Source organism: Micropterus dolomieu, linkage group LG12 (assembly GCF_021292245.1).
Source record: "Micropterus dolomieu isolate WLL.071019.BEF.003 ecotype Adirondacks linkage group LG12, ASM2129224v1, whole genome shotgun sequence".
In the NCBI taxonomy this organism is placed as follows: domain Eukaryota; kingdom Metazoa; phylum Chordata; class Actinopteri; order Centrarchiformes; family Centrarchidae; genus Micropterus; species Micropterus dolomieu.
The window spans coordinates 3,549,361-3,556,482 of NC_060161.1; the positions used below are offsets into that span (position 1 = coordinate 3,549,361).

The following is a 7,122-nucleotide window of genomic DNA, read 5'->3' on the forward strand; positions in this document are numbered from 1 at the left end:
AACGCCCCAAAACTCCTGTAGCCTGAGTCTAGCTTTAATACTAGTGTAGCAGTTTGTTTGAAGATCAAGTAGATTTTAGATGTAAATGGTAAAATTTACCTTCTGAAAATACATAGTGTTTGCAGGGAATTGTACCTTTAAACAATTCTGTTTAAGCAGCAGTTGACCTCAAACATTCAGCTGATTCCCCAAAACCCTGAACAGAGCCGACCCCGTACGCTCTCTGGGTAACACACCCGGCCCGGTGTTCCTGGAACCGATTAACGGGTCAATGAACGCATCTCCGGGCTGATTGGCCCTGTGCTGCATGTCAGATTGAATTTCCAATACAGCTCTGAAGCCGCCGCGGCAGAGAGCGTCGAGCGCTGTCATAAACATGAGGAAGAGCACGTTGGCCGGGTGCCGCAAGGTGCTCGTCATTGGGTAATATTTAAAAACAAAAACACTGACATGGATGTCAGCACGTAATTAATGTCAAAAATGTCAGTCAGGGAGTCACATGTTCGCCATGGGCAGAACTTTCATAAAACTGAGAACAGAGAAGGGGAGATGCAGAAAAAGGAGAGAATGCGGGGCAACCCTAATTTTTACATGGTTTAGCCCTAAAGAGAAAACTCCTCACACATTATTCCTATAATACCGCCAAGCTCAGTTGTAATTAGTGAATCTGAACCAGAGTCTTGTTAAGCTGGACCGCAGAGACAAACCGAGGTGATGATGTCATCAGAGACAGATCCTACGGCGGCTGCTCAGACGGTGTTACACTGTGTTGCGGGACGTACGAGCTCAGGTTGTGATTCACTGCTGGACGTTCTGTGTTCATATCAAGCCCACAGAGTCAGTCAGGAACACAGAGCCTCGGTCTGGAGTCCTAACACTGAGCAGTGAGTCACGACATTTGAGCCGATGGGCTCCCCTCGTCAGATATACGAGACGTTTTTCTTTCCCTGCCGGAATTTTGACTGATGCAGAAAATAACGTTTCATGTTTAGATGCAACCTAACAAACCTGTGACATCTGAAGCTAGATACAGTAGCATTATCCTCCTACTTGTATTCACAGAATGTGGCTTGAAAAAACGTTTATGTAATTAGTCTTGTTAGAATAGACAAGTGACCAAAAGGAATAAACACAACACAACTAAGAAACTAGTGAAGGATAGATCAAGCCAAATACAATCAGGCATTTTTACTTTCAATCCAAGAGAACCCTTAAACTTACTAATTATTGTTGGGGACAATCTCCACAGCACCTGGTTATGTACTAAGTTCAGACACCATTAGCACAACGGTGGGAATGAAACTGCCAACTCTGACTGTGGAGAGAAATATTAAGAGCGAAGCGAGAGGTGAAGGAAAAGTGACGCTGAAAAAATACAAAGAAGGAAAGTAGAGAGAGCTGGGGATGAGATTGACAATCCCAGCGAACTCATAATCCCTCTTGATGCATTGATATAATTTGACATGTGACCTTGTCTGTGTATGTGTGTGTTAATCCAGACACGTTGCAGCCAGAGCGTGACAGATTAAAGCAGAGAGGCAAACAAACACTTGATACTCTGCTCTGTTGGCGCCACACTGGACTGAATGACAGCAAACTGTAACTGAACACTTGATCACGCCCTTAAACAGATTATTTTGCTGGATTTAAACAAATTTTCATCGACGTTATAATGAATTTTATTTAGGAAAAATGTTTGTGCAGCTGTTGGTGTTAGACGTAAATATAAAATTTGCTTGTTTTCTTAAACAAATTAAAGTAAGTCATGTTTATTTTCAAGTTTTCTTTTGTTGCAATTCAACTGCAATGAAAAAAGTTGAATTATTTGAAGTACATGAGAGTAAATAGAAACCAAGGGTGCCTGACAGGCGGCACACCTGTGCACAGTTGCCTCTATGAAAACAATAAAACAGGGCTTGTAAAGCTGCCAGCTAACTAGGTCAATGCTTATAACTTACTTCTAGGGCTGAAATGACTCATCGAGAAACTCGATTACTAAAAAGTTTAATCCACATAACTATACACAGCGCGCTGTTTCGCACGGACAATTATTACTGCCACACAAGGCGCTTATGCTGTGGACAAGTGAAGATGACGTGATTTGATGGCGTGGATGGCGAAATTGAGAAAGAGAGAGAAAATAGTGAGTGACGAAGAAGAGACAGGCCAGAGAAAAAGACAGTAAGTGTCTGGGATTATTTCAAGCTAAAAGAAAACAGCAACTCTGTACAGTGTGTCTGCTGTAAAACAGAACCAGCCGACCAAAACAAGATAGTGTTAGCATTTAACGTACATCATGACTGCTAGTTGAGATAAAGGCTAGCAAATGTAATGCACAATTCTAAGCTGTAAATGTAGAAATGTGTGTTTGTTTTTGTTCTCCACCTGGTTAGTGCTTGATGACCCTGGCACCAGGGGCGCAGAGCAAAAGTCTTTCTCATTCGATTACTCGATGAATCGACTGAATAATCTGTACAATACTTCATTACCACAAGGAACGATAACTGCAGCCCTGTTTACTTCCACAACATAAAGGCTGTCCTCTAGCTCATCTGCACACGAGCACTGACACAACCGTACAATTTGATACCCTCCAACAAAAGGAACAGAGACATGCGATAAACATCGGGCCTGAACATTATTTCAGTCAAATTATTTCAAACCCTTGAATCCTCATGTGCACGTTTAGCTCAGTCGGTTGAGTGCAGGACTTCCATTGGAGCATTTTTCACAATAACAATAAAGCGTGTGCGTCCCGGCGTTTGAACCTGTGGACACTAATTTTCATTTCCCTGAGGAAATTGGAATCCAATCCAACGTTTATTGACGGCTTTTTCAGAGGTGTGTCCCAGTAAGCCAGAGTGTCTCTTTCAAAAGTAAAAGCTCGCCATAAACTCAACATGAAGCATTGCTGCAAAAAACGTTCTCGCGCTTTTATTTTGGAGGCACAATCACTTAAGAGGAAGTGATTATGTGAGTAACTGTTGCTGTCATGACTGAGATCTATTTCAGCATCAGCCGCTATCAATTTATTCATTTTTCTGCTATAAAAGTAATCTGGCCGCGGGCCGCCTATTGCCGGCCACTGCAGTAATGGATTTCTTATTGAAAACGTTAACTAAATAACTGATTACTCGAACGGATTATGTTAGTCTACTCGTTCCAACAAAAAAATTATCGGAGTAACTCTTTCGTATTACCCCTCGAGCTCGTCTGTAGCATGTTAGGGGTACGTTTGTTCCTTTGAATGAAACCAGGTGTAAATATACAGATGTTATTTACACTTGGCTGAGATCACTGCAATTTATCTGCATATATTTACAACTTTTTCCTGATCCAGATAATGACATGTACAGATCCAAATTTTAAAAACAGATGCTTGTTGGAGGTGAGGTCTTATTTTTGCCTTTAATGCAAAAGGGAATCCCAAAAGACCTTGTAGTTTAAGACAAACAATTCACTCGGGAGGTCAAACTCTGCTGAATATTAAGCTAAAAAATATAAAACACTTATTTATAGACATGGTAATATGAGACGAGTCAGGATCACGATTCCATAACAATCAGAATCTGCAATTTTTCTTTCTCCGTCATAGTTTTTTTTGTTGTTTTGAAATATCTGTCTCCCTTCTCCCCACTGGCAACTTTCACAGAGACACACACACACACACACAGCTCAGGCCTCTGGCTGGTGAGGCCGACAGAGCAGCAGGCTTTATATAACCCAGTTGGCCCCCAGACCCTGCTGGGGTTAAGTAGGGACAGGCTATTACAACACAGACAGTAACACACACACACAACCAGATACACACAGGCAAGAAAACACATTACATTGCACACACACACACACACACAAACACACAGGAAAACGCCCACACACACACACACACAGGCATGCAGACACACATAGTCAAAAGACTGGAAACTAGGCTGGGACGTCCTGTTCATTTCTGCCCCTCTCAGCCAATCACAGCTCAGCTCTGCTGCACAACTCTCCAGGCTGTCGCCCCGAGTAACCTGCACCAACTGAGCTGCTGACTGTGTGTGTGTGTGTGCGTGTGTGTGTGTTTACACTTCACCCACTTCAGATGTGGGAATACACAGCGGGATGTAATATTCAGCACAGCAGTCGACGCTGAGCATCAGTCTGCTTGTCAGTCAGTCTGCACGTTAAAACGTAAGAGATGTTAAAGGGAAACTAAAATTATTTTCATACATTACCGACACGTTTTCTCTCTGTGGTTCGGTAAATTAGCCTTACTTTTATTAAACAGACAACCGTCCTGCCTTGTGTCAACGTTTCAGGGTGGAGGTAGTGGAGGTTTTTATTTGACACGATTCTGCAGGGAACGGCGAACGTTTGCAGTTCTTCAGGGAAACATTCACATCGACAGAATTTAAGAGATATTCAATTCTGGCTTCAGCTTCCAACCACAAATATCAGGTGTCCACAAACTATGAACCTCCTGCCTACAACCTCACATCTGCAGGGAAGCAACTCATTTCAGAGTTCCTTCAATAAAACCACCACACTGTGTGAGACTAGTGTATCTGTGTCCGCTGGTTCGAGCACCTCACTGCACTTTCAGCCATATCTCCAAATCAAAAACAGGGTTTATTTTCATCTGAAAACGCCTTTTATTGTGCATGATTTTATACAAACTTCCTCTAAATTCTGCCAGTCATATTTGGTAACTTCGTGAATAAAATGAACCACCACGGGGACCTGTCAATCAGGATAGGACTGCGCGGGCTAACAAGGCGTGAACATGTATTTGGTGCGGTCTGTGTTTTCGCCTGCTTACTTACTTAGACTACAATAAAAACAAGAGGTCCACCGACAAAATCTCGACTAAAACAAACAAAAATACTAAAATGTGACTTTTAACCTACTACAATTTCCAGTAAGTCACTAACTTAATTTAAAATGCTTTTTCAAATTTAACACTGCGTGAATTACGGATGCACTTTGCTAACCAAGCTAGCTAGCTCCACCCGAATATGGTCACTTCTGGTTCCAAAAAACCAAAATGGCGACGGCCACAAACCGATGGGTGACGTCACGGCGGCTACGTCCACTTCTCTTATACGATCCACGATACGGACACATGGATACACAATTTCACACTGTTAGCAAGTGACACACAGGAGTGTGTGTGTGTGTGTTTGTGTGTGTTGAGTCAGTGTAAGTGGATCCTTCCTGTTCCTACCCGAGACTAAGATCTGCTGATGAAGGAGAGAGAGAGAGAGAGAAGGACTGAAAAACCCATGGTTGAGGGATGAGAGAGAAAAGGAAAGGAGTGATGAAGACGTTCTTACCTTCGACTCAGATCCGCCACATGTTCCTGAAGCCAACTGCTGCTGGCCGCTGGAGAGAAAGACGACAACGACAGTGAACAAAACAGCTCCCCAGTCTTTTTACGTTTCTACAATCCATCAGTATTAATTCCTCTTGGTTTTCTGCTGTTTTCTGATTTACTTAATAAATAAGAAAACTGGTTTCTGTAACTGGGGATTCCTCAGCAAGATTTCTCCTGCTCACATGTGACTCTGATCTGATGTTTTCATAACAGTGTCAACAGCCCAATCAGATACATGTCAGATTTATCAGAGTTCTCCGAGAGAGAAACTCTGATGTCACTATAGAAAGACAACATCACGACTTTGCAATAGCGGGAGCAGCAGTGAACAACACTAACACATACTTTCCAACCCTCCCGGGAAAATTGGGAGTGTTGGAAAGAGTGTTGGGCAAGTTACTCAAGGTGTCGCTAATCTCGACAACCCAGCTATATTCTAACTTAGGACGGGTTTATGCAGCGGTGTTCGAGCGAGCGAGCGAGAGAGAGAGAGAGGCTGCACGAATAGGCCTGTATGTTCCTCAATACAGCTCCTCAATCAAATTTAATTATAAAAAACAGAAAATCAATATGTGTGTATATATGTCAGCGTTATTATCCCATACATACATTTGAGGCGGCGTACAAATAAATCAATGTATGTGAAACACTTCACTACCACCCTCCATGTTTTCTGACTTTTTAACTAACATCATATTCTGACGTGTTTTTTTTACAAAACTTGCAATGTTTCTTAACGGCACCAGCTGAAATGAAAAATAAAGCAAGTAAATCCCGACTTTTAAACAGCTGTTTTTCTGCACAGGACCTATTCAGTATTTTTACAAAACGTTACGTTAATAGGGCTGCAACTAACGACTATTTTGATAGTCGCTTAGTCGATCGCAAAATGACACAATGCCTCTCATTTAGCTATTAGCCTTTAAATTAAACCTGAGGTTGTTTTAGGCATATGCTAATTAACAATCAAGACAATAAAATAAATACTGCTGTCAAAGATGCATCTTTTAATGAACATTTCTTCTGCAGCAAAAGAAATTTCCACTGAAATTGATTCCACTGAAATTCCACTGAAATCAGTCCTGATAAAAGCAGCTGATCCGCTGTTTAGTGACGGAGCAGCTTTCGCGCCAGAACTAACCTAACTAACAAATCAGAGGCAGAGATGTCTAAAAAATAATAATGCGTGGCCTCTATATTTACTTCTGTACGACAGCCACATTTAAAAAATAACAGTCAATAAACAATATCTGATCTGAGCAATAAATCAATAAAGCATTAAGGCTAAATGGATTGACAGTCTATAAAATATCAGAAAATAGTCAATTATCGCTCGAGGCGAAATCTTCACATTACTTGTTATGTAAGAGCAACGATCCAAAACCCAGAGATACATCACATCTGAGCATCTGGAACCAGAAACTGGTGCCATCTCTGCTTTATAACAGAAGTAATCTATTGATCAACACCATTGTTTCAGCTAAAGTTCAGGTTGCTTTCTAATCCAAGAAGACCAAAATAAAACGTGTGTGCTTGTGGAGAACAAGCGTTTCACGTTGGACTATGAATCTGCTATGGTCTGAAGTGTCCTGAGGAACAGAGGAGGCGAAAACAGAAACATCTGTCTGCATGAAATATTAATCATTTCACAGCTCCTGTACATTTAACGTCAAAGAATCTCACAAGCTGCAGCATGAAGTTATTGGCTATTCTAAACACGTGTGAGCAGGTTTTGCTCAGATCTCAAACTCTCTGACTAAACT

At 41.6% G+C, this 7,122-nt stretch overlaps 1 protein-coding gene across 1 annotated transcript in view; it reads right to left on the reverse strand.

Annotated features, from left to right (window-relative positions):
- LOC123981140 (zinc transporter 6-like) overlaps nt 1-5,374 on the reverse strand; it is a 23,609-nt gene extending 18,235 nt beyond the window's left edge. Inside the window, exon 1 of the mRNA XM_046065822.1 lies at nt 5,319-5,374. The gene's annotated coding sequence lies outside the window, so the exon portion shown is untranslated. The remainder of the gene's footprint in view (nt 1-5,318) is intronic.
- Nucleotides 5,375-7,122: the final 1,748 nt, after the last annotated feature.